This window comes from Capricornis sumatraensis, chromosome 17 (assembly GCF_032405125.1).
Source record: "Capricornis sumatraensis isolate serow.1 chromosome 17, serow.2, whole genome shotgun sequence".
NCBI lineage: Eukaryota > Metazoa > Chordata > Mammalia > Artiodactyla > Bovidae > Capricornis > Capricornis sumatraensis.
Window position 1 is genome coordinate 44749856 of NC_091085.1, and position 27436 is coordinate 44777291.

A 27436-nucleotide genomic window follows, 5' to 3' on the forward strand; every position below is an offset into this window, starting at 1 on the left:
TATAATCCTACATAATTTAACTATGGCATAAATTACACATGACAAAGACAAGGTTATATCTTCATTTCACACTAATGTTTTTTAATTGTAAGTTAAATGTTTAAGTATAACTATATCCAATATCATGACTGCAAAAACAAATGGTAGGTGCTTGCTGTCACTTGAAATGCTGTTTCTTTTTTACTTTCATCTCTTTAAATATTTTAATTGGAGGATGTGTGCTGTGTTCTAAGTCGCTTCAGTTGTGTCTGACTCTTTGTGACCCCATGGACTGTAGCCTGCAAGGCTACTCTGTCCATGGGATTCTCCAGGCAAGACTATTGGAGTGGGTTGCCATTCCCTTCTCCAGGGGATCTGCCCGACTCAGGGATCAAACCCTGTCTCTTATATCTCTTGCATTGGCAGGCAGGTTCTTTACCACTAGCGCCACCTGGGAAGCCCAGGATTGGAGGATAATTACTTTAAAATATTGTGATGGTTTCTGCCATACAGCAATGCAAATCAGCCATAAGTATGCTGCTGTTGCTGCTAAGTCGCCTCAGTCGTGTCCGACTCTGTGCGACCCCAGAGATGGCAGCCCACCAGGCTCCCCTGTCCCTGGGGTTCTCCAGGCAAGAACACTGGAGTGAGTTGACATTTCCTTCTCCAGTGCATGAAAGTAAAAAGTGAAAGGGAAGTCGTTCAGTCGTGTCCGACTCTTCGCCACCCTATGGACTGCAGCCTACCAGGCTTCTCCGTCCATGGGATTTTCCAGGCAAGAGTACTGGAGTGGGGTGCCATTGCCTTCTCTGAGACATAAGTATATATATGTATGTATAAACATATAAATACCTTATATATGCCCTCCTCATATATATACCCTATATATACCCTCCTCTTTAGCCTCGCTCCTATCTCACTCCCCATCCCACTCCTCTAGGTTGTTCCAGAGCAACAGTCTGGGCTCTACATGTCCATTAACAGATGAATGGATAAAGAAGTTGTGATACATATATACAACGAAATATTGCTCAGTCATAAAGGAATAAATGTGAGTCAGTTGAACTGAGGTAAATGAACCCATAGTCTGTTACACAGAGTGAAGTAAGTCAGAAAGAGAAAAATAAATATCATATATTAATGAACATATATGAAAGTGTTATTTCTTGATTTTTGGTATCTCTTTCATCTACAATGTGAAAAACCACTCTATTAATTCTTCACTCCACCGTAGACATATGTAATGACTGACAGGTTTGCCAGATGCTCTATGGATATCCTTTAATGATAGACATCAACATCTGTCTTTGGAGCTAGAATTTGTATACAATATTAGAAATAAAATTTCAATCAATTTGAATTATATTTATGAAAACAATGCATTTTGTTGAAGTAGTGAAAAATATACTTTAAAATAGGAAATCAATATTAAGATAGAAATGCCCCCATAGTAATAATAGTTCAAAGTTCAGTAACAAACAAGGTTTCTGGGGAAAAAAAAAAAAAAAAAGGAAACCTATCCTGACTGTATTGGACTATATTATTTTCACACTAAAATTTTCCAGTTTTATAAAGCTTTTATATGCAGTGTCCTTATGTAATGATGGATATATACTAGTTTAATTTATTTATAAATATTTTTATTGTATAAATATTAACATTTATAGATGTTACTTTTAAACATATATATTGTATGATTGTGACGGACTCATGTCAAATATGGATTGTCATTATATTTATTTATTTTTGTAAAGTTGGATCTAGACCTAAAATTACTTTAGGGCATTAATTTATATTGTAAAAATATGTTCTCTTGGCTGATAACAAGCGTTTTTAAGAATGAAAAGGCCCTTTCCTTTTAAAGACTTTTGGCATAAGCTTCAAACTGACTCTCATTCTGGGACTTTGAGAGTGAATTTGCCTGAAGAAATCATTTCTACCCACCACCTGAAGTAAGACTTGAGTGGACAAAGATGATGAGAGTAAAATATTTTAATGTTCAGCTTATTTTATTATCAAAATAATAAATTGTCCCTTCATAACTATGACCAACCTAGACAGCATATTCAAAAGGAGAGACATTACTTTGCCAACAAATATCCATCTAGTCAAGGCTATGGTTTTTCCAGTAGTCACGTATGGATGTGAGAGTTGGACTATAAAAAAAGCTGAGCACTGAATAAATGATGCTTTTGAACTGTGATGTTGGAGAAGACTCTTGAGAGTCTCTTGGACTGCAAGGAGATCCAACCAGTCCATCCCAAAGGAGATCAGTCCTGGGTATTCATTGGAAGGACTGATGTTTAAGCTGAAACTCCAATCCTTCGGCCAGCTGATGCAGAGTTGACTCATTGGAAAAACCCTGATGCTGGGAAAGATTGAGGGCAGAACGAGAAGGGGACGACAGAGGATGAGATGGTTGGATGGCATCACCGACTCAATGGATATAGATTTAGGTGGACTCCGGGAGTTGGTGATGGACAGGGAGTCATAGTGTGCTGTGATTCGTGGGGTAGCAAAGAGTTGGACATGACTGAGTGACTGAACTGAACATAAATTACTTAGACATTATCATGTTGAGTTATGTAATGAAAACCAAAAGAGAACATGCATTTTGAATTAAAACTAGGAAATCTCTGACTGAAATAATTTAAACAATTTACAGAATACCAAAGCCACCTGTTGAAGTAGGAAGACAAGTATATTCCAGGCAAGGATACTGGAGTCGGTTGCCATTCCTTCCCCAAGGAATCATCCTGACCCAGGGATGGAATCCATGTCTCTTGCATTTTGGGCAGATTCTTTATTGCCCTCATCTGTAAAACTACTGAAGTCATGAGCTTCTTGTGCTTCCCTTTCCTGATGTCAACTATTATAGATTAAGATATAAAATATATGGTGCTAACCTATAGTTTGTATTACACACCTAGTTTCATAGCTCTTCTACACATCACAGAATCCATTGAAATTCTCAGCAAATGTGGTAAAACCTCAAGATAACACTCTTGGAGTGAATTTGCATGTGTTAGTATCTTTTGATCCACAGTCTTCTGTAGGTTTAATCCTCAAAGAAACTGGAGGGCATATACATGAAATTCATTTTCTTGGGTGAGAGATACAGAGGGAAGGATGAAAATGAGCTAGTTTTGGCAGGGAACCACTCCTAGAATAACAAGGTGTAAAGTGAATGTTTGCATCACTACTGTTCTGCTGACCTCATCTCTCTGGCTCCAAACACCTCAGAGAGTCCTGTGTCTGCTGACTCAGAGGGATTCTTGAAATGGCAGTAAATGCTTTGGAAAGTATCAATCAGTCTTATGACCTGGAATACTTTGCATAAAAAATTTTGCTCTAAAGTTCCCTTTATCTTGCATCCTTGAAGAATTTGGATAAGAGAGTAATCTAGGTTTCAAATGGAAAGCCACTAAAAAACAGGGAGATCTCAGCAAAATTATGAAACCAAAGAGAAAAGCATAGTCTTGGAGATCTGAAAACAGTGTAGTTATAGGTCCCTCTCACACAATCTGGAAATCAGAGAAAAGACAGTCTTACAATATATAGCATGTCAAAGTGGACTAATTCCAGCAAAGTAAGAATAAGAAACAGGAGAAACCCAGGGATCAGGAGAAAATGTGAAAATAATTGGTATTAATTCTTCTCTGGTGTTTGCAAATTCAATGATAAAGTCATCATTTTGGTCCTGGAATTTCATCTCTTGAGAGAATTTTGATACCTGATTCAATCTTCTTGCTCATTGTTGCTTTGTTCAGATTTCCTATTCATTATTCAGTCTTAATAAATTGCATGCCTCTAGGAATCTATTCATTTCTTCTATGTTATCTAATTTGATGATGTATAATTGTCCACAGTAATCTAGATACTGTTTGGTATTACTTATCTGTGGAGTATATATATATATATATATATATATATAAAGCCAGTTTTATAGAGACAGAATAGAATGGTGATTTCCACTGGCTGTTTGGAGGGAGAAATAAGATGTAGGTCAAAAAGTTCAAACTTTCAGTCTTAAGAAGAGTAAGTTCAGAGGATCTGATATGTAGCAAGATAACTGTGTTAATATTATAGTACTGGAAGTTGCTAAGAGTACATAAATTTCACAACACACAGACAGAGTAAATGGAAATATACAACAAATGAATGTAGGAAAAGATAAAGTGTGAGATTAGCTCCTTAGTCTGTCTCCTGTGGCTTCAGAGAAAACCTGATGGGAGATGATGACTCAAAGAATTCCAAGCTACACATTTACACTTCCAACCTAAAATTTTCAGCTGAAAATTGGCCACACTTTTCCACGTGCACCATGGTTCGGTGAAGGGACTGTCCAGCCCTGGAGGCCAAGGTGAAATTAGCAGGCCCCTAGTATTCTTGAAAAGGAATAGGGACTATTGCCTATAGATACCAGACAGATCAAGGAAAAATGAAACATAAGATCTTAAGAAATTAGGTAATTCCCAGAGTTGGGCATAGGAGAAAAGGGGGAAAAAATCCTGACTGAACTAAATATTTGTGACAAAAAAATAGATTTATAATCCCTGGTAGAATGCTTACATCATTTGTTGTTTCAGAATTGGAATGAGGAGACACAATGATATTGCTGGATTAAATTATCTGGAATAAGAGTTCATGAACTAAGTTAAACTTCCTTATAGAACTATAAAGTATATCCTTTTTGTGGCCATTTAAGATTTGATTGTGGCTTACATGCTTGCCTATATACAATCTTTCATAATTTTCTCCAAGATTAATTTCAAATTTTCCTTCTGATTCCCTTTCATTTGATCATTGGAACTCATTGGCCTCAAGTCTTATGATGCATTGGTTGTAACACTCTAATTCTGCCCATTTCTCTTTAAAAAGACTAGGCTCTGGGCCTCTCACCCTTTATCTTAACTGCATTCACTCCATCAAAATTTACATGGTCTCTGTGCCACTATTTCTAGCTTAGGAAAAAAATGCTAACATAAACCAATTTAAAACCTGTTATATAAATAATTAGAAAGGTACTAAGATTTCTTAGCCTGGAATATTGTGGTCTTTAAATAGTTGCTGCTGCTGCTGCTGCTGTTAAGTCGCTTCAGTCTTGTCCAACTCTGTGTGATCCCATAGACAGCAGCCCACCAGGCTCCCCCATCCCTGGGATTCTCCAGGCAAGAATACTGGAGTGGGTTGTCATTTCCTTCTCCAATGAATGAAAGTGAAAAGTGAAAGTGAAGTCGCTCAATCGTGTTTGACTCTTAGCGACCCCATGGACTGCAGCCTACCAGGCTCCTCCATCCATGGGATTTCCCAGGCAAGAGTACTGGAGTGGGGTGCCATTGCCTTCTCCACTTTAGATAGTTAGATGAAAGTTATTTTGGAAAGGAATTTGTTGAGAGTGACATCAGTTGAAAATTGTGACATTATATCTGTGTTTACTACATAAATTGTAAAGGAGTGTCATTAAATCTACTTTAGGTAGAAGCAACACTAAGAAGCCCTCATCCAATACATTTAACTTGTCCATGGATATTTAAAAATCTGCCTGCCAACACAGAGCTGCAGGAGACTCAGTTTCAGTCCTTACAATGGGAAGATACCCTGGAGAAGGAAATGGGTATCCACTCCAGCATTCTTGCCTGGAGAATTCCATGGACTAAGGAGCTTGGAAGGCTATAGTCCATGAGGTCACAAATAGTCAGACATGCCTGAGCAACTATGTACAAACACAGGTATTTAAGAACACATGCATGCATGCCTGTGTGCTAAGTTGCTTCAGTCCTGTCCAACTCTTTGCAACCCTATGGACTCTAGACTGCCAGGCTCCCCTGTCCATGGAATTCTTCAGGCAAGAATACCAGAGTGGGTTGCTGTGCCCTCCTCCAGGGGATTTTCCCAACCCAAGGACCAAAATCCTGTCTCTTTGGTCTCCTGCATTGGCAGGTGGGCTCTTTACCACTGCCACCACAGAAACTAGCTAATATGGGGATCTGAATTTTTAATCTATTCACTATGGATTAATTTAACTTCAATAACCTAAATTTAAAAACTGAAGAATATGAAATATAACTCTATAAACTAGAATTACTGTTTTGTTAGCTATATATTTCACCATGTTGCATTTTTTTATATTATAATTGTGTAGTAGTGTTAATACCTGGTATATGTATCTTTCTGGAAATGAACTGAAAGTCATGTCCAACTCTTTGTGACCCCATTGACTATACAGTCCATGGAATTCTCCAGGCCAGAATACTGGAATGGGTAAACTTTCCCTTCTCCAGGGGATCTTTCAAACCCAGGGATAAAACCCAGGTCTCCTGCATTGCAGGCAGATTCTTTACCAGCTGAGCCACACGGGAAGCTGGAGGTATACATAAATATATCTAATCATTATTAATGGATTGATACAAATCAACAGCTTCTGTCCAAACACTAATGTCTAAAGTATTACAAATAACATTTTAGTTTAAGTTGTACTAGTTACATTATAATTTTAAATTAAATATAATACTTTTGATTTTATAATATTATTTCTAGTTAAAAATAAGAAGGTACACATTTGATTGAAAAAAAAAGAAATGTTACTGATACAGGATAGATTAAAGATACAAATGTATAAAGTAATTTTAAAAGATTTCAAAATAGGTAAACTGGGAATTTAATAATGAATGCCAAGTTCAATATTCTAGGCTAAATAAAATGAATATATATATATATATATATATATATATATATATATATATATATATATATATATATATATATATATATATATATATATGTTGAGGGTGAAGAAGGAATGTGAAAAACCTGGCTTGAAACTTAACATTCAAAAAACTAACATAATGGTATGCAGTTCCATCAATTCAGGGCAAAAGATAGGGGAAAAAATCAAAACAATGACGAACTTTATTTTCTTGGGCTCCAAAATCATTGTGGAAGGTGACTGTAGCCATTAAATTAAAAGATGCATGCTCCTTGGAATGAAAGCTTTGACAAACCTAGACAGTATATTAGAGACATTCCTTTGACAACAAAGGTCTAGATAGTCAAAGCTATGGTTTTTCCATAGTCTTGTATGGATGTGTGAGCTTGACCATAAAGAAGATTGAGCACTGAAGAACCGATGCTTTCAAATTGTGGTGCTTGAGAGTCCCTTGGACACCAAGGAGATCAAACCAGTCAGTCCTAAAGGAAATCAACACTGAATATTCATTGGAAGGATTGATGCTGACCCTGAAGCTCCAATACGTTGGCCACCTGATGTAAATAGCTGACTCATTGGAAAAGACTCTGATGCTAGGAAAGATTGAGGACAGGAGGAGAGGGGAAGACAGAGGATAAGATGGTTGGTTGGCATTACCAACTAGATGGACATGAGTTTTAGCAAAGTCTGGGAGAGAGTGAAGGACAGGGAAGCCTGGCGTGCTGTGGTTCATGGGGTGTCAAAGAGTCAGACGCAACTCAGCAACAGAACAAAGACAACAAAATAAACTTGCAGATAATGTTGAAAAGTTAATGACTATATAATATTCATTGAATTTGAAAAGACATTACTTTCCTAAAAAAATAAAATAAAATAAAAGATACATAAAAGTATTCTCCTGAGATCAGAATTAAAAATTCAACAAAATTTAAAAAAACATACTTAACAAAATATGAGCATATGACTTTGGTAAGTTATCAGATGACTTGGTTCTTAAACAAATTAAAAACATTTTTAAATGGTGAGAAAATAAAAAAATGTATATCAATTATTATTTCTGGAAATGTAATTTCACAAATATGTATTGAAACTAAAAAAAAATATATTTTGATTAAGTGAAAGTTCTTTACTTAAGTCAAAAAATATCCATGCAATATAAAAACTTTCCAGCATTATTTATGATCAATTGATTAATAATATTAAAATTACAATTAGTTTCCTTTAGTTTCAGTCAGTTATATGGTGTAAGAGATATTACTTGGTTAAAACATTAGCTATGTATTTTCTCTAAGTATTTAGAAAGTAAGAAAAAATATTTTTAATTTATAGCCTAATAATTGAGCTCATGCCCTAGATGTTTTAAATTATGTAGCATTTGCCAAAAAAGAATTTCAACTAAATATGAAATAATTAATTCTTATGATGGATGATAGTCCAGTAATTTTTGCTTTAAACATCTGAATATAAATCAGAAATTTTCAACAAGCAAATGATGCTTATTTTATTTCTTTACTGTTGTTTGTAGAATTTTTTGAAAAAAAAAAAAAAAAAAGGAAATGCTTCCTAAATATTCAATTCAGTTCATTTCAGTTCAGTTGCTCAGTCATGTACGACTATTTGCAATCCCATGAATCACAGCACGCCAGGGCTCCCTACCCATCACCAACTCCCGGAGTTCACTCAAACTCACGTCCATCGAGTCGGTGTTGCCATCCAGCCATCTCATTCTCTGTCATCCCCTTTTCCTCCTGCCCTCAATCCCTCCCAGCATCAGTCTTTTCCAATGAGTCAACTCTTCACATGAGGTGGCCAAAGTACTGGAGTTTCAGCTTAAGTATCATTCCTTCCAAAGAACACTCAGGACTGATTTCCTATTCAGTAATCAGGAACAAATATTAGTTATTATTTCTATTAATTAATATCATACTGCTGAGGTACAAATTATGTTTAAAGTTCCCAGGAAAAGTACATTGTTGTTGTTACTTGTTTTGACAACAAAACAAGGTAAACAATTTATGATGTTTGGTGAAGAATGAAAATGTGGGGTGCCTTGCTAAAAGATTGTTAAGTTTAAGGAGGAGAACAAGATGGCAGAGCAGTAGGTGGACATGGAGTACATCTCTTTCCACAGATACATCAGTATTACACCTTCAGACACAGAAGTACTTGCAGAACACCAGCTGAGCACAGACAGGAGTACCTGACCAGCAGAAAAGAATATATAGAACCACACAAAACTGGGTAGGATGAAAGAAGTAAGGGAGAAACAGGAGTGTGTGTAGGACTGGATCTGCCCTCAGTGGGTGGGGTGACTGAAGCATGGGTCTGATTCCCACACTGGGGCAATTGTCTTAGAGGAGAAACATTTAAAGCTGAGAGTTAAAGAGCTGATCTGCGGCATCCTAAATGGAATGAGAAAGCGACAGACCTTGCTGCAGCAATGCATACCCCAGATGCGGATGAAGTTCCCATAGAAGGCATAGTGGCTGGAAGCTAGAGTTTAGGGATTGTGTAGCAATCCCACAGGGAGGGCTGCTGTTGACTCTGGAGAGATGTATCAAGGAGATGTGAGGAAGGAGATTGTGATCGGAAGTGCCTGTGTAAGAAAGCCAGGCAGCCATGGAAGCAAGGCAATACTGTTGAGTCATGCATGGGGGGTAGAGCCATCACCATATCCTCTCTCTTCCCACATGCCAGCACCAGCAGCTGAACAACAGAGAGGCTAATCCAACAAATGCCTGATGCAGTGAACTACAGAGTAGGACCCCACCCAGGGTGCCCTTTTAAGTGTTCAGCCCTCACTGGGGCAGAGCTGCCACAGGCAAAAAAAAAAAGAATTGCATGTACATATGCGGAATCACTTCAGTCATGTCCAACTCTTTGCAAACCCGTGGATTGTGACCTACCAGGCCTCTCTGTCAGAGTGGTTCTCCAGACAAGAATACTGGAGCATATTGGCTAGCACTGGTTGCCATACCCTTCTAGAGCACTATATTTCCTGCTGCCCTAGCCCTGAGTACCTGGTGCTGCCAGAACCCCTGTGAACCAAGCAGCTGCACCGCATCCACACCTGGCCCTCACTGGGGCAGAAGATAGTCCTCCAGTGCACTCTCAGGAGCAGACCCCAGTGGATGACCCACATGCAGAGGTGGAAATAAAACCACAATTGAAACCCAGGGGCTAAAGAAGACTCAAAACCTTCCCACCAGCTGTACAAGATGCAGATTAAATCCACATGATCAAGTACACAGACTGTGTCTATGGAATATATATAAAGACATTGAGAGCTTCCCAAAAGAACATGCACTAGTTCTGATAGCTGTGGACATTGGAGGCAAGAACAAACAGGAGTAGGACCAGATTAGAATCTGTGCTGCCCTACAGCAGGTCCAGAGATCAGCACAATTTTGGAGGGTATCCTAGGGAGGTGAGGTGGACTGTGACTCCAAGTGAGGAAAAGGACTCTGACAGTGGTGACTCAAGAAAAAACATTTATTATTCTTATGTTTTGACTTGCTCTGTATTCTTTTGGGTTTTTTTTTAATTTTTCCCCTCTGTTGTAGTTGTCAATTTTATTGACACTATGAAATCTAATTAAGCTTTTGAGCTCCCCCCCTCCCCTTACCCAGTCACATTTTTTACTGTAGTTATAAACCTCTACACTGGGCTTTTGCTGTTCTGTGGAGTTTCCTTTTTTTTTTTTTTTTTCCAGTTTTCTTTTCATTTCTTTTTTTTTTAATTTTAAATTTTTAAAACATATTATATTATTTCTACATTTATTCCTACCATTCTTTTCCACTTACAGTTAATCTTTAATGTATATAAATCTTTATCTACCTCTATCTAACATTGCATATCAATTCTTTGTTTCCTTTCCTCTCAGCATATTTATTAGTTTTGCTTTCATTGCCTTATTCCCCACTTGGTACCTTGCTTTAGTTTTGTTTTCATTTGTGCTTTAGTTAGTTTTGTTCTTAAGTAATAAATATAATTTTTTATTTCCTTTGTTTGACAGGTCAATTTACTGTACTTTATTTTTGTTGGACTGGTTTTATTTTATATAAAATAAAATATATTTGATTATTATTTGCCTGATTTTTTAACTTCCATTTGTCTGGGGTTTATCTTTGGTTTTTAATTTTTAGGTATTTGTTTTAATCTCACTTAATGCCATAACGAACCACTTGTAGAATCTTCGTTCCTGATCAGAGATCAAGCCCTGAGCCTTTGGATTGGGAATACTAACTCCAAGACCTTAGACTACCAGAGAACTAACCCTAGGGAGTATCAAATAGTGAGAACTCACACAAAGGAAACCATTTTAAAACAAGACTAGGCATCACCCAACCACCAGTAGCATCCTGTGCAGGACACCTCATCTAAACAACAAACAAAACAAAAGTACAAACCCAATCATCAGCAGACAGGATTATCACCTCATTCAGCCTTGCTCATCAGAGGAAAAATAAACACCACCACCACCACCAAAAAAAAAAAAAAAAACTCAGAACAAATCTCACCCTATGCTAAGCTTAAACAAATCACTGGACCAACCTTAGGAGAGCAGAAACCAAAAGGAAAAATAATTCAGTCTTGAAGTCTGGGAAAGGGAAACCTCAAACACATTAAGGTAAAAAAAAAATAATAATAATAATGAAAAGGCCAAGAAATACTATACAAATGAAGGAACAAACTAGAAACTCAGGAGTCCAAATAAATGAAGAGGAAATAGGCAAACTATCTGAAGAAGAATTCAGAATAATGATAGCAAATATGATCAAAAGCCTTGAAAACAGAATGGAGAAAATGCAAAAAACAATTAACAAAGACATAGAAGAATTAAAGCAGAGAAGGCGATGGCACCCCACTCCAGTACTCTTACCTGGAAAATCCCATGGACAGAGGAGCCTGGTAGGCTGCGGTTCATGGGGTCAAAAAGAGTCAGACATGACTGAGCAATTTCCCTTTCACTTTTCACTTTCATGCATTGGAGAAGGAAATGGCAACCCACTCCAGTGTTCTTGCCTGGAAAATCCCAGGGACAGGGACGGGGGAGCCTGGTGGGCTGCCATCTATGGGGTCACACAGAGTCAGACACGACTGAAGTGACTTAGCAGCAGCAGCAGAAGAAGAATAATTAAAGAATAAACATATAGAAACAAATAACACAATTACTGATTTAAAAATACTCTAGAAGGAATCAATAACAGAATATCTGAAGCAAAAGAACGAATCAGTGAACTGGAAGATAAAATGGTAGAAATAACTTCTGAAGAGCAGAATAAAGTAAAAAGAATGAAAAGAACTGAGGATAGTCTCAAAGAACTCTGGAACAACATCAAATGCACCAACATTTGAATTATAAGGGTCTCAGAAGCAGAAGAGAAAAAGAAAGGGTATAAGAAAAATCTTTAAGAGACTATAATTGAAAATTTCACCTACATGGAAAAGGAAATAGTCAATCAAGTCTAAGAGACACAGAGAGTCCCATACAGGATAAACCCAAGGAGAAATATGCCAAGACACATACTAATCAAATTAACAAGATTAAAAACAAAGAATATTAAAAGCAGCAAGGGAAAGGCAACAAGTAACATACATGGTAAACCCCATATATTATACATGGTAAACCCCATATATTTAACAGTTGATCTTTCAGCAGAAACTCTGTAGGCCAGAAGGGAATAGCAAGATATATTTAACGTACTGAAGGGGAAAAATCTACAACCAAGATTACTGTACCCAGCAAGGATCTCATTCAAAACTGATAGATAAATAAAAAGCTTTTCAAACAGGCAAAAGTTAAGAGAATTTAGTACCAACAAACCAACTTTACAACAAATGTTAAAGAGACTTATATAGTCAAGAAATACAAGAGAAGAAAAAAAATCTACAAAATCAACCCCAAACAATTAAGAAAAGAACATATATATCAACAATTACTTTAAATGTAAATGGATTAAGTGTTCCAACCGAAAGACACAGACTGGCTGAATGGATTAAAAAAAAAAAAAAAAAAGACCCATATATATGCTGGCTATGGAAGAGGAAATGGCAACCCACTCCAGTATTCTTGCCTGGAGAATACCAGGGATGGAGGAGCCTGGTGGGCTGCCATCTAGGGGTCACACAGAGTTGGACACAAGTGAAGCGACTTAGCAGCAGCAGCATATATGCTGTCTACAGTAAACATGCTTCAGACCTTAAGACACATATAGACTGAATGAGAAAGGGTGGAAAAATATATTCCATGCAAAAAGGAAGCAAAAGACAGCTGGAATTGCAATCTTCATATCAGACAAAATAGACCTTAAAATAATGATTATAAGAGATAAGGAAGAACACTGCATAATGATCAAGGGATCAATCCCAGAGGAAGATATAGCAATCATAAATATCTATACACCTAACATAAGAGCACAATATATAAGACAAACATTACCCTACATAAAAGGAGAAATTTACAGTAACATAATAATAGTGGGAGACATTAACCCTGCACTCACACCAATGGACAAATCATGAAACCAGAAAATTAATAAGGAAACACAAGTCCTAAATAATACATTAGATGAGATGGATCTTATTGATATCTTCAGGACATTTCATCCAAATGCAGAAGAATACAACTTCTTCTCAAGTGCACATGGAACATTCTCCAGGATAGACCATGTCTTGGGCCACAAATCAAACCTCAGTAAATTTAAGAAAATTGAAATTGTATCAAGCATCTTCTCTGACCACAACATTATGAGACTAGATATCAATTACAAGAAAAAAACTGTAGGTTCACAAACACATGGAGATTAAACAATACTTTTCTAAATAATGAAGAAGTTAAGAAATTAAAGGGAAAATTAAATTAAAAGGGAATTAATATTAATAAGAAATTAAAAGGGAAATAAAAATATTTATAGAAACAAATGACAATGAAAACACAACTCAAAACCTTTGGTATGCAGCAAAAGCAGTTCTATGAGGAAAGTTTAATCAATACAATCCTACATCAAGAAACAAACAAACAGGAAAAAACATCAAATGAACAACCCAACTTTATACCTAAAACAACTGAAAAATGAAGAAGAACGGCAACAAAAAATAGTAGAAGGAAAGAAATAATAAAGATCTGAACAGAAATAACTGAAAAAGAAATGAAAGCAACAATAGTAAATATTAATAAAACTAAAAGCTGGTTCTTTGACAAGATAAACAAAATTGACAAACCTTTAGACAGACTCAACAAGAAAAAAAGAGAAAAAAAAATCAAATCAACAAAATTAGAAATGAAAAAGAAGAGGTTACAACAGACAATTCAGAAATACAAGATTATAAGAGACTATTATGAACAACTATATGGCAATAAACTGGATAACCTGGAAGAAAAGGACAGACTCTTAGAAAAGTTCAATCTTTCAAGACTGACCAGGAAGAAATAGAAATTAAGTGCAAACCAATTACAAACACTGAAATTGAAGTTGTGATAAAAAATCTTCCAAAAAAAGAACAGAAGCCCCGAGACTAGATGGCTTCACAGAATTCTAAAGAAAATTTAGGGAAGAGCTAATGCCTGTCCTAAAACTCTTTCAAAAAATTGTAGAGGAAGGAATACTTCCAAACTCATTTTGTGAGGCTACCGTCACTCTGATACAAAAACCAGAAAAAGAGAACACAAAAAAAGAAAACTACAGGCAGTATCACTGATGAATATAGATGCAAAAATCCTCAACAAAATTTTAGCAAACAGAATTCAGCAACATGTCAAAAAGCTCCTACACCATGATTAAGTTAGGTTCATTCCAGGGATGCAAGGATTCTTCAGTATATATAAATCAAGCAATGTGATATAACATATTAACAAACTGAAGGATAAAAACCAAATAATAATCTCAATAGATGCAGAAGAAGCTTTTGACAAAATTCAGCACTGATTTATCATTAAAACTTTTCAAAAAATGGGTGTGGGAGGAACCTTCTTCAACATAGTAAAGGCCACATATGATAAGCCTACAGCAAACATTACTCTCAATAGTGAAAAACAAAAAGAAGAAGTAAACTCTCACTGTTTGCAGATGACATGATACTGTACATAGAAAACCCTGAAGACAGTATCACAAAATTACTAGAGCTAATCAGTGAATTTAGCAAAGTTGTAGGATACAAAATTGATACACAGAAATTTCTTGCATTTCTAGATACTAACAATGGAAAATCAGAAAGAGAAATTAAGGAATCAATCCCATTCACCATTGCAACAAAAAGAATTAAATATCTAGGAATAAATTTACCTAAGGAGACAAAAGAACTTTACACAGAAAATTATAACACTAATTAAAAAAAAAGATGACATAAACAGATGGAGAGATATTCCATGTTCCTGGGTAGGAAGAATCAATATTGTGGAAATAACTATACCATCAAACACAATCAACAGTTTCAATTCACCCCTATCAAATTACCAATGGCATTTTTCACAGAAAAAGAAAAAAAAATTCACAGCTTGTATGGAAACATGAAAGACCCCAAATAGCCAAAGCAGTCTTGAGAACGAATAATGGAGATGGAGGAATTAACCTTCCTGACTTCAGATTATAATACAGTTATAACACAGTTATCAAAACAGTATGGTACTGGCACAAACACAGAAATATAGACCAATGGAACAAGATAGAAAGCCCAGAAATAAACCCATATGCCTTAGGTTACCTTATTTTTGACAAAGGGGGCAAGAATATAAAACTGGGCAAAGACAGACTTTACAATCAATGGTGCTGGGAAAATTGTACAGCTTCAAGTAAAAGAATGAAATTAGAACACTTCCTAACACCATACACAAAAACTCAAAATGGATTAAAGACCTAAGTGTAAGATCAGAAATTATAAAACTCTTAGAGGAAAACCTAGGCAGAACACTCGATGACAAATCAAAGATAATCTATGATCCATCTCCTAGAGAAACAGAAATAAAAATGAAAGTAAACAAACGGGACCTGATTAAACTTAAAAGCTTTCTCATGGCAAAGGAAATTATAAACAAGGTGAAAAGACAGCCCTCAGAATGGGAAAAATAACAGCAAAGGAAACAACTGACAAAGGATTAATTTCCAAAATATACAAGCAGCACATACAACACAATACCAGAAAAACAACCCAATCAAAAAGCAGGAAAAAGACCTAAACAGACATTTCTCCAAAGAAGATATACAGAAAGCAAACAAATGAAAATATGCTCAACATCATTCACTGTTAGAGAAATGAAAATCAAAACTACAATGAGATATCATCTCATACCAGTCAGAATGGCCATCATCAAAAAGTCTACAGACAATAAATGCTGGAAAGGGTGTGGAGAAATGGAAAGTTCTTGCACTGTTGATGGGAATGTAAATTGATACAGCCACTGTGGAAGACAATAAGGTGATTCCTTAAAAAGTTAGGAATAAAACCACCATATGACCCAGCAATCCCATTCTTAGGCATATACTGTAAGGAAACCAATATTAAGAAAGACATATGTACCCCATTTTTCGTTGCAGCACTATTTACAACAGCTAGAACATAGAAACAACCTTGGTGTCCATCAACAGATGAATGAATAAAGAAGTTGTATTATATATACACAATGGAATATTACTCAGCCATAAAAAGGAATACATTTGAGTCATTTCTAATGAGGTGGAAAAACCTAGAACCTATTATACAGAGTGAAGTAAGTCAGAAAGAGAAAGATGAATATCATATTCAAATGCATATATACAGTTTCTCTCTATATATAGGTATATGGAGAGAATCTCTATATATATCTAGAATATATACAGAATCTATATACATATAAATGCATATATATGTATATACATATATGTATATATCTATACATATGTGATCTGTTTATATGTATATTCATATATCTATTCATATATACAGAATCTATATATATCTACTATATATTTAGATTATATATATTATATATGTATATGTATATATACACATACATACATTATATATAGATTATATATACATATATACATATGCATATATATGCATATACATCTATATGTAAATTATATATACATATATAAACATATACATACATATGTATATATAAGTATATATAATCTCTCTATATATAACATATCAGTTCAGTTCAGTAAATATATACATATATATGTGTATATACATATATAATCTGTATATGTGTATATTCGTATATACAGAATCTATATATATATCTAGAATATATACTAGAAAAATGGTACTGAAAAATTTATTTACAGGGTAGCAATTAAGAAGAAGTGGCAAGAAAACACAGAAGAACCGTACAAAAAGATCTTCACAACCCAGATAATGACGATGGTGTGATCACTCACCAACAGCCAGACATCCTGGAATATGAAGTCAAGTGGGCTTTAGAAAGCATCACTTCGAACAAAGCTAGTGGAGGTGATGGAATTTCAATTGAGCTCTTTCAAATCCTGAAAGATGATGCTGTGAAAGTGCAGTACTCAATATGCCAGCTAATTTGGAAAACTCAGCAGTGGCCACAGGACCAGAAAAGGTCAGTTTTCATTCCAATCCCAAAGAAAGGCAATGCCAAAATATGCTCAAACTACTGCACAATTGCACTCATCTCACACGTTAGTAGAGTAATGCTCAAAATTCTCCAAGCAAGGCTTCAGCAATATGTGAACTGTGAACTTCCAGATGTTGAAGCTGGCTTTAGATAAGGCAGAAAAACCAGAGATCAAATCGCCATCATCCGCTGGATAATGGAAAAAGCAAGAGAGTTCCAGAAAAACATCTATTTCTGCTTTATTGACTATGCCAAAGCCTTTGACTGTGTGGATCACAAGAAACTGTGGAAAATTCTGAAAGAGATGGGAATACCAGACCACCTGACCTGCTTCTTGAGAAACCTACATACAGGTCAGGAAGCAACAGTTAGAACTGAACATGGAACAACAGACTGGTTTCAAATAGGAAAAGGAGTGTGTCAAGGCTGTATATTATCACCCTGCTTATTTAACTTATATGCAGAGTACATCATGAGAAACTCTGGGCTGGAAGAAGCACAAGCTGGAATCAAGATTACTGGGAGAAATATCAATAACCTCAGATATGCAGATGACACCACCCTTATGGGCAAAAAGTGAAGAGGACCTAAAAAGCCTCTTGATGAAAGTGAAAGAGGAGAGTGAAAAAGTTGGCTTAAAGCTCAACATTCAGAAAATGAACATCATGGCATCCAGTCCCATCACTTCATGGGAAATAGATGGGGAAATAGTGTCAGACTTTTTTCTTTTTTCTTTTTTTTTGCTCCAAAATCACTGCAGATGGTGACTGCAGCCATGAAATTAAAAGACGCTTATTCCTTGGACGGAAAGTTATGACCAACCTAGATAGCATATTCAAAAGCAGAGACATTACTTTGGCAACAAAGGTCCATCTAGTTAAGGCTATTGTTTTTCCAGTGATCATGTATGGATGTGAGAGTTGGACTGTGGAGAAAGCTGAGTACCAAAGATTGATGCTTTTGAACTGTGGTGTTGGAGAAGACTCTTGAGAGTCCCTTGGACTGCAAGGAATTCCAATTAGTCCATCTAAAGGAGATCAGTCCTGGGTGTTAATTGGAAGGACTGATGTTGAAGCAGAAACTCCAATACTTTGGCCACCTGATGTGAAGAGTTGACTCATTGGAAAAGACCCTGATGATGGGAGGGATTGGGGGCAGGAGGAGAAGGGGACGACTGAGGATGAGATGTCTGGATGGCATCACTGACTGATGGACATGAGTTTGAGTAAACTCCAGTAGTTGGTGATGGACAGGGAGGCCTGGTGTGCTATGATTTATGAGGTTTCAAAGAGTTGGACACGACTGAATGACTGAAGTGAATGGAAAGAGAGACGGAGAGAATAGACTCATGGACATGGGTAGAGGGAAAGAGAGCTTAAGAATATGGTAACACTAACATGGAAACTTACATTATCATATCTAAAATAAATAGCCCATGGGAATTTGCTGTATGGCTCAGGAAACTGAGGCTTTGTATCAACCTAGAGGGGTGGGATGGGGAGGACGATGGGAGAAGGAGATCAGGGTTCGGTCCCTGGCTCAGGAAGACCCTCTGGAGAAGGCAATGGCAATCCACTCAGTATTCTTGCTTGGAGAATCCTGTGGGCAAAGAATCCTGGTGGGCTGCAGTCCATGAGGTTGCAAGGAGTCAGACATAACTGAATAACTAATGCATGCATGCATGACTTAATTGTGTGACTTCCTTTGTTCTATTTAAGATAGTCAAGCCTAAAATAAATGGGAGTATCGGTGCCTAGGATGGCTGTCTAGATGATTAATAATTTGTGTTCCAATTTTTCAGTCCTCTTGGTTTATGGTTAACCTAGAAGTAGTAAAGCAATGATCAGGATTCTTTTTCTTTAGGTCTTGGCCCTTTCTCCACTTTGAGACAGAAATGAAGAAATATGTGAATGTCTACCATGTGTATGGTACTTGGCTTCATCTGACAAAGATAGGAATAAGGCACACTTCCTGCCACTAGGAAACTTCCAGTTTAGTAATGGAATGAAACAGTCCAGTAAGAATAATCGAAAAGCATTTTTAGGGGGCCAATAATATATATACTTGTGTTTTAAATTATGTAAAAGTTATATGTAGACAAATCTGATTAGCATAGTAATGATAAATCCCCATTGTAGAGGTAGAAAAAGGAAATTTAGAACTGATCATCAGAAAGCATTTTTTAGTTCTATAAAAGATGTGGAAAAGCCTCGATTCTGAAGTTGATTCTGCCCTCAGTTAGAAATTTGACTTTGAAGTCATGTATTTCCCATCCTTGGTTCTCCATATACCAGTCTATTAAATAATGGGGTTGCTCTCAGTGATCTTTGAGACTTTTCCCAGTCTTGTAGCTTTGTAGTTATGCTGATATCAGTTCATAGTTCAAGGTCAGCTTGCACATCGATCAAGCATGCTTTCTTCCTTCTAGGGGTATCTGAGTTGAACTGATATTTTTAAGGTAATAGGATGTGTACACCTGTGTATAAAACGTATTGTGTACTTACTCTGTGCCAGGTACTATACTAAGTATGACATACACAATATCACATTAATTTCTCTCTACTACTCTCTGAGGCAGTTTTCACTATTATTTTCATTTTGCAAATAAGGCTCAGAGAGGTAGATTGCTCATGGTCAAACAGCTAAAAAGTAGAAGAACCTGGATTTGAAATCAGGCAAACAGATTTCATATGCCTGAATACCCATGTGCTTTCTTATTATAAAAGAAGTAAATGTTTGATACAACAGTTTGGAAAAGAAGTACTTTAACAACAAAAAGAATCCCCATTTATTAAAATATATTGATATATCCTTAATGTGTATATTTCTGTTTTGAATAAGAAAAGAAAAGGAATATGAAACTAAGGTTAGATAAGGACTTTGATACCTAAATGCACTAGCTAGCATTTACTTTTTAAATGTAATTAATGCTGTAATGACTTTTCCTATGAATTATAAACGTAGAGACTAAAGTCCAGAGTTAGCAAACTCATTCTTGCTAAAGTAATTAGGGGGATGTGTACATTTGGGACTTCCTTGGTGGCTCAGAGGGTAAAGCATCTGCCGGGTTCGATCCCTGGGTCAGGAAGATCTCCTGGAGAAGGAAATGGCAGCCCACTCCAGGACTCTTGGCTGGAAAATTCCATGGACAGAGGAGCCTGGTAGGCTACAGTCCATGGGGTCGCAAAGAGTCAGACACGACTGAGCAACTTCAATGTCAATGTCAATGATGTCTGATTCATGTTGAGTTTTGACAGAAAACAACAAAATTTTGTAAAGCAATTATCCTTCAATTAAAAATAAATAAATAAATAAATAAAAAGTCATCAACAGCAAAGCATTAAACCAAGCAGAGCCCTCCCAAGTATATATCCTATGCAACTGCACAAGTCCCACTCTTATGAAGCCAAACTTGATGCATGAGTACAAAACATGGTTTTGAAGCTGAACTTCCGAAATACACATCAATAATTATTTTGACCATTTTTCTAGCATGAATCAGCCTGAAGATGATATTAATTTCAATCTACATTGCATCCAAAGCTTTAAAAATTACCAGAACATTTAAATAGCACTGTTGATATTGACAATTTTTTTTGCTTCTTTTCCATTTACTGAGTACACTTTATGTCTCATGCCAGTAACACTGAGTTGACATAATAGTTAATGAATTTCCTGAATGAATGCAGACATTTTGGAACTAATACGCTTCTGCTTCAGAGTCAAATCAATTATTGTAAAAATGATGAACCAGCTTTTCCAACATGGATTGTTAAAGGAAAAATGATGTTTTGGTACTTGATTCAATTATTAGAAAATGTCTCAGTATGTTTGAAACCACACGGGAATGTGTATCTACTGTTTCAACTAAAATTTTATAAATACTAAATATAAATTGAGTCTCTGATGAAAATTCGTGTTCTTATTGAAATATAATATAAATATAAAATATCCACTAGATTTTAAAGTCTTGTATAAAAATGGAATGTAAAATATCAAAATCTTACAATGATTATGTGTTGAGAAAATATGTGAAACTTGTGTAGTTAAATACTATTAATTATTAAAATCAACTTTATCTGTTTTGACTCAGAGATCAAAGGTATGAACACCAAGGGGTAAGGGCAGGTGGGACTGATTGGGAGACTGGGATTGATATATATATACACTATTGATACGTTTTGTAAAATAGATAGCTAATGAGAACCTACTATATAGCACAGTGAACTCTACTTAATGTTCTGTGGTGATCTAAATGGGAAGTAAATCCAAAAAGAATGAATATATTTTATACATATACATGGACTTCCCAGGTGGTGCTAGTAGTAAAGAGTCCACCTGAAATGCAGGAGATATAAGAGACATAGGTTCTATCCCTGGGTCATGAAGATCCCCTGGAGGAAGGCATTTCAACCCACTCCAATATTCTTGCCTGGAGAATCCCATGGACTGAGGAGCTTGGCGGGCTTTGGTCCATGGAGTTGCAGAGAGTCGGACATGACTAATGTGACTTAGCACACACATATGTATACTTTGCTTTACAGGAGAAAGTAACACAATTGCAAAGCAACTATACTTCAATAAAAAATAACTACCAAACATATAAATTTTAAAATGCTAAAAAAAAACCTTTAAAATTAGTTTCACCCGTAAAGAGTGTTGATGAAAAGTTAAACCCATGTATGTGTATATTTTTCTTGACAATGCTTACTCTTTATAGTAGTCACTTAGTGGTTATTCATGCTATCTTATATGTCATCTTTTTATTAAACAAAGGCTTAGAAACTATAGTGCATGGGACAAATTTTTCCACAACCTCTTTTTGTGAATAAAATTTTATTTGAAAATTAATCCTGTTTTGAATGCTATTTTCAGTAGGTTTTTTTTTTTTTTTAATCATCATTGTATATTTGAGTACATAGTGTATTGAGTCAGATAGCCCTCAAAACCTAAAATGTTTACTGCCTGACTCTTGACCCCTGCAGAGAAGAAATACAGATTTGTCTTCTGGGTATTTGGCCAATGGATGCTGACATTGGAGGAGGAATGCAAGTACCAAAATGTAGAGCTGAATATCACAAGATCCTGAAAGTTCAAAAACTGCTGTGGGAGATCCTTTAGGATCGCTTGGCCATTGTTAATATAGAAATGACAAGATGATAATGCAACTTAGTAAAATTCCACAGAATCAAAAATGCTAAAATTGGGAGAAAATGTGACTTGTGCAAGGAGAGGACAAGTCATTTTCCACTCTCTATTGTGCAGGTTTGTTTGTTTGTTTTTTTTTTCTTTTTTTCTAGAATGTCAGTTTTATAACTAGATTCTCACTAGCAGTAGTTCTAGTAAGCCTCATAATTTATGACTGAGTCTCATGATAATAATAATAATGTTTCTTAAATTCTAAAAAGCAATATATAAAAATTAGGTTGCCCTCTGACCCAGAAGACATGGCTACTGGGAAGGGGGCCTTGGTATTATTTTTAGGGTTATTGTTAGGGCTTCTGTGTGGCCCAAAAAGTCATAAAGAATACCAATAGTTGAAAACTATATCCATTTATGGATAAAGTATTATTAGCCATTAAGGAAATTCACATCAAAATTAGAATGAGATACCATTTCACTCATAAGAAGGGCTATAATTATTTTTAAAAGTGGAAAATAACAGATATTGGCAAGGATTCAGTGAAACTACAAAATTGAAAACCTCCTACTTGGCTTGCAAGGATGTAGAATGGGGTACAACTGCCATGCAAAACAATTTGGCAGCTTCTCAAAACAGTAAATGTTATCATATGATAGCAATTTCACTCCTAAATATATATCCAAAAGCTTTGAAAACAGGTGTTTAAATAAAAACTTGTATGTGAATATTTATATCAAAACTATTAACAAAAGCCAAAAGATGGAAACAACTCAAATACTTATCAACTGATGAATGGATAAGCAAAATGCAAATGGAAATCTATTCAATAATAAAAGAATGAAGTACTGATATATGGTACAACATTGATGTACCTTGACAAGATTGTTTAATGAAAAAAGTCTGACACAAAAGGCCACTTATTGTATGATCCCATTTATATGAAATAACCAGAACAGGCAAACAGAAAAAGAGAGAGAAAGCAACTTCAGTTCAGTTGCTTAGTCGTGTCCAACTCTTTGCGATCCCATGAATCTCAGCACACCAGGCCTCCTTGTCCATCACCAACTCCCGGAGTTCACTCAAACTCACGTCCATTGAGTCCGTGATGCCATCCAGCCATCTCACCCTCTGCCGTCCCCTTTTCCTCCTGCCCCCAATCCCTCCCAGCATCAGAGTCTTTTCCAATGAGTCAGCTCTTCGCATGAGGTGGGCAAAGTACTGGAGTCTCAGTTTTAGCATTATTCCTTCCAAAGAACACCCAGAGCTGATCTCCTTTAGAATGGACTGGTTGGATCTCCTTGCAGTCCAAGGGACTCTCAAGAGTCTTCTCCAACATCACAGTTCAAAAGCATCAATTCTTCAGTGCTCAGCTCTCTTAGTAACTGTCAAATGAATGGGAGCAGGGAATAATAGAAAGTAAGTTCTTAGTGTCTATGGGTTTTGGGGGAGATGAAAATGCTCTGAAGCTAGAAATTCAATCCAAGATTGGTTGAATCTTAGATGGAGGGTCAACTACTCTAGACCATTTTATATAAGGGACTTGAGCATCTTCAGATTTTTAGCATTCATAGGAGTCCTGGAACCAAGTCCCCACATATACTGAAGGATGAGGACCATAGCGGTGATAGTTGTACCACACTGTAAATGAATGAAATGCTACTATGCTACACACTTCAAAATGGTTAAAATGAGAATCCTATGTTTATATGTATTTTATTACAATAAAATTATAATGATTTAGAATGTGAACCAACATGCCACTATGAAATTATCAAAAATGTTCATAATTATCAAAAGGGTTTTCTAAAGGATTAGTGAAATGCTGGGAAAACTATTGTTCAGTATGATGTCAATGGCATTAAGTATTTATTAGCAGTTGAATTGATGATTTTAAATGATCTCATAACCAATTAGATTTTTAAAAATAAAAATCTGACCTAATGCACCAAATCCAACTTGAAAAAATACATTTAAATTGCTTAGCCAGATGACTATCTAATTTTGAAAAATTTAAATGATAAATTCAGGGGTATATCTTTGTTAAAATGGTCATTGTTTCATAATACAAAGCATACTTTAGTGTTATTAAAGAATGAGTCTTGCTAAATTCTAATGCTTAGAAATGGCACGTTTTATTTCAGGGAATCTACTGGCTTCAGATCAAGTAAATAATGAGTTTACTTTCCCCAGGGAGAAGCTCATGGTATTATTTATGAGATAGTTGTGTGGTATATAGAATTAATCTTTTTATTGTATGGTGGTGGTGGTTTAGCTTGTGATAAATGCAGAGTTGCTTTAAAACAATGGCAATTACTTCCCTGGGCCACAATGGAGAAGGTGGGAATGGGATGAATAGGAAATACTTGTGGATTTCAAAGAGAAATTATTCTGTTATCGGTCTAGCTGGCATTAGGTATTGAGAACTATTACAGTTGTTTCCAGCATGGATCGCAAATTTGAAATGACCTTTCAAAAAGTAACCTAATTGAATGAGTCTAGAATGTTTCTCAGAGAAGGCAACGGCAACCTACTCCAGTACTCTTGCCTGGAAAATCCCATGGACGGAGGAGCCTGGTAGGCTGCAGTCCATGGGGTCACAAAGTCAGACAGGACTGAGCGACTTCACTTTCACTTTTCACTTTCATGCATTGGAGAAGGAAATGACAACCCACTCCAATGTTCTTGCCTGGAGAATCCCAGGAACGAGGGAGCCTGGTGGGCTGCCGTCCATGGGGTCACATAGAGTCGGACACGACTGAAGCGACTTAGCAGCAGTAGCAGCAGCAGCAGCAGAATGTTTCTAGTTGTTAAAAAATTATGAATTCAGAATTCTCAAAAATTTCTGTTGTTGTTGTTGCTATTTATTACTATTATTGAACATTTTGGAAAGTTATTAAAATGAGCTTTATGGACAGTGTTATATCAAAGTAGCTGTGCTGAATGAAACCTACTTAAACACCACAATTAAGATTATGTGTCTATTGACACATGTAATTCCCATGAGCATCTGAGGTTCACATAGTCTGGATCTTCTGAACAAAAGGCATTGACAGTCTTTGCAAGGATATTTGCATATTTGCAAAGATATAGTCCCTTTACTAGACTATGCTATCTTGAGTAAACACATTCCATTATCTTTGAGACGTGGAACTTTGTTATGCATAGCAAATCCATAAAAATAATCTTAGAAGATATAGACAGTGGCTCCCTTCAAGCCAGGGAGGCCAGCTTTCATATAGCACAGATGTCTCCCTCCCCAGAAATATTCCAGGAAAGTAAAAATATCATTCCCCTCATGGAATGGAATTTGCTCTTTTATGATCCAATGTAAAGATAAGCTTCTCTATCTTTCCCCACCCCCACCCCAATATAAACAAAACCAGCAGTCCGATATCAAATTAGTGTTTCCCACTGTGGGGTTCCTCATTTAAATGCATCCCATGGCCTATGTGTGGCATCAAGACCTCACCAGATTACACTTGTGAGAACTGATATGCAGGAAATTGACATAGAATATTGCTATGAAAAACTGAAAGTAAAAGCATTAGTCACTCAGTTGTGTCCAACTCTTTGCGACCCCATGGACTATAGCCCACCAGGTTCCTCTGTTCATGGGATTTCCCACACAAGAATATGGGAGTGGGTAGCCATTCCCTTCTCCAAGGGATCTTCCCTATCCAGTGATTGAACCTGGGTCTCCTGCATTGCAAGCAGATTCTTTGCCATATAAGCTACAGTCAGAAACCTGGATGGCTCAGCAGGTAAACAATCAGCCTGAAGTACAGAAAACACGAGAGACCTGTGTTTGATTCCTGGGTGGTGAAGATCCCCTGGAGGAGGAATTGACAACCTACTCCAGTATTCTTGTCTGAGAAAATGCCGTGGACAGAGGAGCCTGCCAGGCTATAGTCCAAAGAGTCGAAGAGTCTGACACAATTGAACGACTATAGGCTTTCCCTGCTGGCTCAGATGGTAAAAGACCTGCCTGCAGTGCAGGAGACCTGGGTTTGATCTCTGGGCTGGGAAGATCCCTTGGAGAAGGGAATGGATACTGACTCCAGTATTCTTGCCTGGGAAATTCCATGGACCGAGGAGTCTGGCAGGTTACAGTCCATGGAATCGCAAAGCGTCAGACACGACTGAGCAACAAACACTTTCACTACCACTTACACCTATATACAATGGAATATTACTCCAGTCATTAAAAGAAACAAAATATTGTCATTAGCAGCAATATGGGTGGATCTAGAGCCTGTCATATATAGTGAAGTAACTCAGACAGAGAAAGAAAAATGTCATATAATATTGATTATGTGTAGAATCTAGAAAAATATTACAGATGAGCTTATTGGCAAAGCAGAAATAGAGTTACAAATATAGAGAATAAACGTGTGGTTACAACGAGGGGTAGGGATATTGGATGAATTAGGAGGTTTGGATTGACATATATACACTACTATGGTAAAGTAGATAATTAATGAGAACCTACTGTTTAGCACCGATAACTCTACTCAATGATCTGGGATGACTAAATGGGAAGGAAATCTAAAAAAAATGGATATATGTGTGCATATAACTGATTCACTTTGCAACAGAAACTAACACAACATTGTAAAGAAACTATACGTTCCAATATTTAAGTGAAAAAAGGTAAATATATTTATATTTGCTCTATTATCAATTATCAATTATCAATGTTTTACAAATTTAAAATAATTTAAAGCCTGGGTTATTTCTCAAGGAAAGTAATGCTAAAAATTCTGCGAGCCAGGTTTCAGCAATACACGAACCATGAACTTCCAGATGTTCAAGCTGGTTTTAGATAAGGCAAAGGAACCAGAGATCAAATTGCCAACATCTGCTGAATCACCTAAAATGCAAGAGAGTTCCAGAAAAACATCTATTTCTGCTTTATTGACTATGCCAAAGCCTTTGACTGTGTAGATCACAATAAACTGTGAAAAATTCTGAAAGAGATGGGAACACCAGACCACTTGCCTCTTGAGAAACCTGTGTGCAGGTCAGGAAGCAGCAGTTA